At 33.4% G+C, this 9,114-nt stretch overlaps 1 long non-coding RNA gene across 1 annotated transcript; it reads left to right on the top strand.

Annotated features, from left to right (window-relative positions):
* The first annotated feature begins 1,533 nt into the window (after positions 1-1,533).
* On the top strand, positions 1,534-6,517 carry LOC111089375. The gene is made up of 3 exons (XR_002613657.1): positions 1,534-1,646; positions 2,887-3,056; positions 6,113-6,517. It is a non-coding gene; the product is annotated as an uncharacterized LOC111089375 (long non-coding RNA).
* Positions 6,518-9,114: the final 2,597 nt, after the last annotated feature.

The raw sequence follows: 9,114 nt of genomic DNA, 5'->3' as shown, positions 1-9,114 counted from the left end.
CGAGTTCCTGGCTCAGGTAGCTCCGGTTGTCAGTACCTGGTTAGAGCCTCATACCAGGGAACGATGAAGTCAGTGACAGTAGGCTAATGTATGTTATCTCTGAGCGCTTGGTAACTTACGTCATTGATGGTCAGAGTTAGCATTCTAGCAGGCAGAAGAATCATTTTGATCAATGGCTGGCAGTAACTATTTCAGTTAGCGAAGTACTGCGAGTGATGATTTCACTATAAAAATACCCACTAACAACACGCACGGCCAACGTGTTAGTGAAAGGCTAAAGTCCAGTCAGAGTATGGAATGGAAAGAAAAATACTTCGTATAACACTACTAGAAAGATGGAGAAATGACAGAATAAGAAAAACAACAAATATAATAGATGCGTTAAGGTTCATTCTAAGAACTAAATCGAAATGGGCTGGGTATGCAGCAAGGTATATCGATAATAGGTGGACATTAAGAACAATAGAGTGGCAACCTAAGACAGGGAAAAGATCCAAGGGAAGGCAAAAGAGGGATAGTATAGTGGGGTAAGTAGCAATCAGATGGACACGGTATGTTAAGAATAGGAAATAATGCAGTGGTCTGAAGGAGAGCTACATCCAACGAGGGATGACTGCAGCTGGGAGAGATAGTCGTATGCTCACAGCTCCTGAACACAAAGGAATAACTATTTGAATTTGGTGGTACTTGTATGGTAAAACTTTCACTGCTTAAGTGAACCATGAATTGCTGAAATGGTTTGTGAACTTTTCATAAGGTAGACAGGGTAACTGCATTTTCTTTCTTTTTGGTTTTAGTTTCTGTCAATGTAATAATGTGCTCACATAATCTGTATCATTTTTAAACGCAAATATATAGCATGTAATTTAATGTTTGTTTTAATATGTATATTATTGATGTATAAAGTATGTTTGTTTTTAATTATGCACAAAGCTACACAAGGGCTATCTGTACTCAGCCCACCACGAGTATTGAAACCCAGTTTCTAGCGTTGTAAGTCCGCAGACATGCCACTGTGCCACTGGGGGGCCTATCAAGTATGTGACTTAATATTCTAGTGTTTTATGCTTTCATTTATTAAGGATTTATTGCTGATTTTATTATATTGTGATTTAATATTCATGATATTGTTAAAGTAATGATTGTAATTCTGCGTTAAAGGGTTTTGTGGTGCTTGTGTCACGCGTTTTTAGGAATAACTTCAATACACATACTTGATCTTGTCTCCAATTGAAACCTAAATTATTTTAAAACGTTAATTGTCAGTCTGAGAGAGAGAGTAGAGAAGGATGTGTTATGCAGGCATATAATGGTCTTCTACTTTTATAGTAACGTGGAATTTTTCTAAATTAGTGATTAGTCAGTTTCCATACAATTGTGGAGGCAACACATGGTTCTGGGATGTTGGCAGTAACATTGTCTTGTTCTAGTCTCTTCATCCATTTGTTTTTGGTGAATGAAATTGTCTTGTCCACAAGGGTACTTCAGTAAGTAGAGGGCGCGACTGAAGGGGAGGACGTTGAAAAGTTAAGCTATTAGTATTGTAGATTTCTGAAAGTTATTTAATATTATTATTATTATGATTTGTAGTAATTTGGGTTAAATAACACAATAATAACTGGATACAATAAGATTGCTAAATAAAAGTAAGACGGTCAAAGTTTTAAGTTAGAATTTAGTGGTCTACATTATTACTATGACTTTAAAATAGTTAAATAGGCTTAGTACGTGTAAGGGTACTTTAGGCTTAGGTATATTTCAAATTACTGGTACAGTCGGAGGTAGCTTTTAAAATGTCTTAAGACAAACGAAATTGCCTTTATCGTGTAACTACGGACTCTCCGCGTAGCGTCGCAAGTATTTTTACTTTTAGCCAATTTAGATCGAAAACTGTCCCATCGACTTGAAATTCATACATTTGTCACAGAAAGGACAATAGATATTATAATTTATAGATGTGTAATAACAAGCCAAATAATAATAACAGTTATAATTTTTACAAAAAGCGAGGATGAAAAAATGATATTATCAGACTTAACACGTATAAAGATTTTGTTAGTGAGATATGTGCTGTTTCGTTGATTAAAAGGCCTTACCACTGATATAACAGATACTAGAATTTGAGAAACGACGGTCAGATAATAATCCAGTTTGTTAATAAGGCTGTTGGGGCTGGTGTGTGTGAAAATTTCAGCATAACAATGTTATGTTATTAAAAAATATATGCAAAGTTTGCATTAATTTTAATGTAGACTTTTCGTGTCCGAAAGGCAAACATTCAGTAACAAAACTTATTTGATTTAATTACAACACTTCAGACAAAACTTGATAAAGATAAGGTACATGATAAAGGCATTTCATTTGTCTGAAGAGATTTTAAAAGCTACCCTCAACACCTCGGGGAGCCCAAACTCGACCCAGGGGACAGTTTTCGACCTAAATTGGCGGAAAATATATGAGCCACTATGCTGAGACTGTAGGTACATGAAAGATGCATTTCATTTGTCTGAAGACATTTTAAAAGCTACCTCCGACTTTTACCCACACCCTTCACAGTTTCTTAGGTGCAATGAGTGGGTTTTATTTGGGAACTCGGAACTGGAATGTACTTTTAAGGAAGCTAATAATGAAGATGTGCAATTTTTAGGTTGAGTTTGTTAGTTGGAGGTAATCATGATTAAAGTAGAGGCAATAGATAAAGAGAAGTGTAGATTGTGGGAAATGGCAGCAGGATTTCAGGAGGAGCTTAAGCTTTTACATGCAAGGGATACATCAACTTTCAGGAAGTTAGAAAGAGTACTATTAGAGTAAAACTAAAAAGTAGTGAATTTAGTTATAATGAGTCTATTCTGTTGAGCAACAAATTTCAGCCCTTGGTTTCTGCAGATGAGGAACTATTGGAGGGAAGGAAAACAAAAGTCGGAGAAGGATGTGGATGATAAGGTTATAGGTGATTCCTTGACAAGGCATGTGGAGATAATAGTCTGCACGGTAAATAGGGAGAAAAGAATCCGATTATGCTACCCAGGTGGAGGATGTAAATGACAGAGCAGAAGGTATAATAAAGGGGCTAGCAGAGATGCAGTTTTTATGGTGCATGTAGGGCTAATGATGTAGGGAAAGGTAGGTTAGAGGAGCTAATTAATAAGTACAAGGGGTTGATAAAGGCATTTAAAGAAAAAGGGATACTGCCCAGAATTAACTGTGGGGATCAAGTTATAACTATAAGTAGGTCACTAGGGCTAAATGCTAGGCTTAGGTTAGTATGCAAGGATGAGCAGATTGGCTGGTTGGACTTGTGGGGTCAGTTTAGTGGAAGAAGGGAGCTTTTTGGAATGGATGGTTTACATTTAAATAGGGTAGGGTCTGGCTTGTTTGTCAAGGCTATTAACTCAGCTGTAAGGGAAGTTTTAAACTAGGACTAGACAGTGGTGAGGGCCAGGAAAAACTAAATACAAAATGAATAAAAGGCAGAGAAAAGTTTAGCATAGGCAATGAGTATAGAAGTAGTTCTAAGGGTAGGCTTAATTGTTACTATTGTAATGCTAGAAGTATAAGAAATAAAATAGATGACTTTAGAGCACTGGTAGGAATGGAAGATTTTGATCTAATGGGAATAACTGAAACATAGTTAAATGTAGGTAATTTTGATGACAGAAATTTTTTGAAAATGAAATACAGGGTTACAAGCTATTTAATAGGGATAGAGCATTAAAGAGGAGAGGAGTGGTTTTATATGTAAAATGTGAGTTACATCCTGTTGAAGTTGAGGATATGAAAGATAATAGCAAGGAGATTAAATACATTTGGGTTTCTATTGGTGGATATAAAGGAAAAAGGCTTTTAGTGGGAATTTGTTACAGACCACCAAATGATGAAATTAGTGAGAAACTACAATGAGATTACGATTTCAGCTGTTAATGAAGTCATAATTATGGGTGATTTTAATTTCAGGCATATAGATTGGGAAATTCTAAGAGTCAAACCATGAGAGAGAAAGGTTTTTGGAAACTGTTCAGGATGGCCTTCTTCAATTAGTCAAGGAACCTACTAGAAATAATGCTATTTTAGATTTATTGTTAACTTCAAATACATGAATGATCAAGAGGGTGGAAATTGGGGTACATGTGATCATTTCTCTATTAAGTTCCATGTTTTGCTACATATGGAAATAAGGAATAATGATATTTTGGTTATAAATTTCAAAAAGCAAATTTTGAAGGGATGTGACAAGAATTATCTGTTGTGAATTGGGCAGCTGATTTATTTGGAGACACTGATCAGATGTGTGAAATTTTGAAAGATAAATTTTTAAATATTCAAGGTAAACATATTCCTTATAGAACAAAAAGGGTAGCTGCAAGTTAAAAACTAGGTTGGCTCACAAAAAAGTTTAAGACATAAAATTAAAGAAAAGCATCATAAGTTTAAGACATTTAAATTGACTGGTATGACAGGAGACTTAGAAGATCAAGAAAGTAGGTGAAACAGGAAATTAGGACATCAAAAAGGATGTATGAGAAAAGGTTGGCTGAAACTGTAAAAATTATCAGTAAGGATTTCTTTCAATACATTAAGGGTAAACAAAATGTTAGGATGGGGTAGGACCCTTGAGAGATGATAAAGGAAGGGTAGTGTCTGATGATTACGAGATGGCTGGGTTATTAAATTTTGCTTTTTCTTCTTTTTTAATAAAAAAGATTAAGCAGTATTCCACATCTTGAACAGTTGATAAATGGAATCTAGATCAAAAAAGATGACTGTATTAATTCTGAGCTGGTTAAAGAAAAATTGGGAAATTTAAAAAACGATAAGGCTCCTGGGTTTTGAAGGAGGATTGGATATGTGAACTACTTACTACTATTTTTGTTAGTTCGTGAATAGTAGGCAGGTAACAGAGGATTGGAAGTTAGATAATGTAACTCCTCCTTTCAAGGGAGGTGATAAAAATTGTCCCAGTAGTTATAGACTCGTTAGTCTTACATCAATTGTGGGAAAAGTTTTGGAAAGTCTGTTAAAAGATGCTTTGCAAAGTCATTTAACAAATTTTAGAATTTTATTGGATAGTCAACATGGTTTCACTAGAGGAAAATTTTGCCTTACAAATCTTCTGACGTTCTTTAAAAAAGGTTACTGCTTATGTAGATGAGGGTAAGGGTGTATCTAGATTTTCAGAAAATTATCACTATAGGTGTGGTGGATAAGTTAGCAAATTGGATAGAAGAAAGCAGAGGATTGTTACAAATGGAGTTCAGCCAAACTGAATTACTGTCACAAGTGGGGTACCTCAGGGCTCAGTCTTTGGACCTTTTCTCTTTTAGATTTACGTCAATGACGTACATGAAGGAATAGTCAATAAATTAATTAAATTTGCTGATGATATTAATGTCTTGGGTGTTACTAGCTGTGAAGAGGATGCTGCTGATTTAGAAAAGGATTTAGATCATTTAGTAAGTTGGCCAAATTAATGGCAGATGGGTTTTAATTATAATATATACAAGATAATGCATGTGGGTTATCATAATTTGAATTAAGTATAATTTGGATGGGAATAACTTTAATAGTGTTATGAAGGAAGGGGATTTTAGTGTAATAGTTGATCTGTTTCCAAGCAGTGTACTGTTGCTAGTGGTAGGGCAAATAGGATTTTAGGTTGTATCTAAAGAAATATTGGATACAAGTCTAAAGAGGTTATAATTTCATTGTACAGGTCATTGGTTAGGCTGCATTTGGACTCCTTACCTTAGGAAAGACATTGAATTGTAAAAAAGGGTTACTAGAATGGTGCGTGGTTGTCACATGAGAAGAGGCTGAAATTGTTTTCTCTAGATTTGGGGTGATCTGATTGAAGTGTTTAAGATTGTAAAGGGAATTGATAGTGTTGATGCATTATTTTTTTTCATATTTAACAGTGGAATAGTAGGACTAGGGGATACAAATATATATATATATATATTAGTTTTATTTTACTAACATAATGCTTGGCTCTGGAATGGGTTGCCTTCAGATGTTGTAGAGGCAGTAGGTTTAAGTGAGTTTAAGAAAAAGCTTGATAAGTATATGAATGATAAGGGCTGACTTTAAGATTTTTCTTCTAATTATTTTAATGTAGTTTAGAGGATGGAACAGCTGAGATGAGCCAATAGGTCCCATGTTGTCCAAAAAGATTGTTATATTCAGTGCTGTGCATTCAGCATAGGTTAAATGAGTTTAAATTTGAATATCCTTTGCTGGCTAATTACGATGTCAACTGAAACTGATGTGACATTGCTGTGAAGGAACAGAGATCACAAGGTGATGCTTTCCACAAGACAAAGAAAGAAAATTAAAGTTTAGAATGCAGAAATATTCTTTATCCAGTTCTCTCCTAGTTCATCTACAGTAACGACTTATTTAGTATTGCAGTATTCAGTAGAGGGCAAGAAAACTAACTAGTGGACGGAGCAATGGCTGTCATCTGTGGGTACAAGAACTAAGTTTTATTGTTTGAATAAAGATTCTGCTTGCTTGTTCAAAACTTGTCCAGTATGTTTATTCACAAATTAAGAAAAGCATTCTGTCAAAGTTTTCCAGTTATAAAAATTCTATCTGATACTTGTCAGAAAATTGATTTTTCACTGGAAATACCACAAATATATATAGTCAGCCTGTATACAATAGCAAAATGTGATTCATCTCCTAGCAGTATCAATGATAGAGGAATGGGCCACATTATCCCAGCAACTCAATGATGTACTTATTTAAAGCTGGCCACAATTATATGTAACTTGTATTAGAGGTGATCATACTCCTTATTAACAAATGTTTTCTGATCATTTGTTGGGATGAAATATCTGTACTATTAAATACATATTTGCAGACATGGACATCAATATTGGTAATTTATATATTTGATTAAATAACGTGTCACCATCTACTATTTTAGAGTATAGAAAATATATAGTAGTGAAGCTAGTTGATCCATGTACTATTGACTGAAACTTTCTTAAGGAATTAGAACTCGTGTTAGGATCATATTTATGTACAGGGTGGCACAAAATTTACACACCATAGAGATTATGAATAAGAATAAAAAGATAACCACTTTTAATTTATTAAAATAAATGTTTAAATTGCTAGCCATTAACTTTGAAGCAATTACTGATAATGGCCAGCATTTCAAATATTTATATTAATAAACACAAAAGTTATTGTTATTCAAAATCTCTATGGGGTGTGACTATTTCGCCACCATGTATAATTTCAGCTTGTTTCTTTAGAGAATAGTTTTTGGTTTGCATTACTATTTTCACAAAGCTAAACTAGGGCATCAATGCTAGCCATCACTGACAGATCATTTTCATTTATTTGTTTACTTTCCTGGTATACAATCATAATCCCAACATTATGCTTAAGAAATTATAAAAATGAGACTTCAGCAGAAATAATCTAAAATACATCATTTATTGATTTGATATAGATACCATCTGTAAGCAGAGTATAAGATAATCCACATAGATATATTCATTAGTCAATCTGTAACTTATACAGCAATTAATGAATTTCAATCTTACTTTTACTGAATTCACAGAACAAATTAATCTGATGTTCCTTCATCCCTTACTGAAATCACTATGCCATGCATCTTCTTCTCATGTGCTCGAAGATTAGCTTTTAGAGTATAGGCTTTTGAGCAGAAAGAACAATGAAAAACTTCCCTGAACACCAGATGGGATTGCATGTGTCTTTTATAAGAGGATTTGTTGAAGAATCCACGATTACAGTAGGAGCAATAAGTTTCACTTTTACCGAAAGCAAGTTTGGACCTTAAGGACTGTTTGGTGGGCCTTCCTCTTCTTGGAATTACTCGAAATCCTCGTTCTAGGCTACAGCCTAATATCAAAAATGTATATTATATCATTAGATATACTGACATGTAATTGGTTCATAAAGCTGTAGGGCAGATATTCCATTACTGTAACTCATAAACAAAATTATTTACAAGAAACTATCTATTTTTTCACCATATAAAAAAATATTCTGTAAGTAGTTTCAAACATATTCATCCAAACTGGTTACCATTAATAAAATGTTACAAAATTTCTAAAACTACATTATACTACATTACACTATACAAACCTCAGAATTGAGAGGAAAGGAAGATAGGCTTAGTTTTTCCTCTAATAATATAACAAAATGATGATGGTATGTCCTAAAAAATGTTTTGCTTATGTCTGATGAGCTACTACTGCTACCTCTACACTAATTTTTTCATCCCAAAAATGTTTTGTGACTTTCTTTCTCAGTTAAAGAATTTCAAATGAGGGATTAACAATTTTAAATTATTAATGACTTAAGTAAAATATTTTGTGGATACTCTTTGAGATTTCTAGTTAAGATTGCTTAATATTTCCCTGGAATATGTTCTTTTATATGAATAGATAGCTACTTAGTGGTAACACCTTCTTAGAACTAGAATACACAAACTTGCAGATGAGGTATTTAAATAATGTCCACTTACTACAGTAAATACATCTTAATTTAATCTACTTTATAACCTTATGAGCCTTTAATTTTTTTAAAACTGAATTGTTGGAAAGCAGTTAAAATATTTAACTTCTTGATATTTTCTATGAATTTTTTTATACAACAATTTCAGTATATCCTCTTAATAATGAAATAACATTAACCCTGCAATTGGTGTGCTCTAATAAACATTATACAGATGATTAACAGAGGTTCACTTAGAACAAATGGTAAAAGTTCAAACACGGTAAAATGTTTTTCTTTTCTTATATTCATCGTGTCATTTCATAATTTAATTAATTGATTACATGGGAAGAAAATGTTATTAGTGTTACTAAAAATGGACACACACACACATTATATATAGTCCATTTTTAGTATTTAACCAACTGAGACACGCATCTCAACATCATTGTAGTTTCATAACTACCAGATAATCAAAGCTGATCTTGATACTTTTCATTGTATATTAAAAACACTTTTGGGCAGAAGATGATATTTCTTACTTTTCCCCAATTATGGATATTTATTGTGCAAATAGTGAGAATTTTGTTAAACAAGACCGATGTCTGTAGGTTTACTTTCTTCTCAAGAAGTCGATAAGCCGTC

Source organism: Limulus polyphemus, unplaced genomic scaffold (assembly GCF_000517525.1).
Source record: "Limulus polyphemus unplaced genomic scaffold, Limulus_polyphemus-2.1.2 Scaffold6054, whole genome shotgun sequence".
NCBI classification, from domain to species: Eukaryota; Metazoa; Arthropoda; class Merostomata; order Xiphosura; family Limulidae; genus Limulus; species Limulus polyphemus.
The sequence above is the reverse complement of the archived record's forward strand: the minus strand, read 5'-3'. Positions and strand labels throughout refer to the sequence as shown.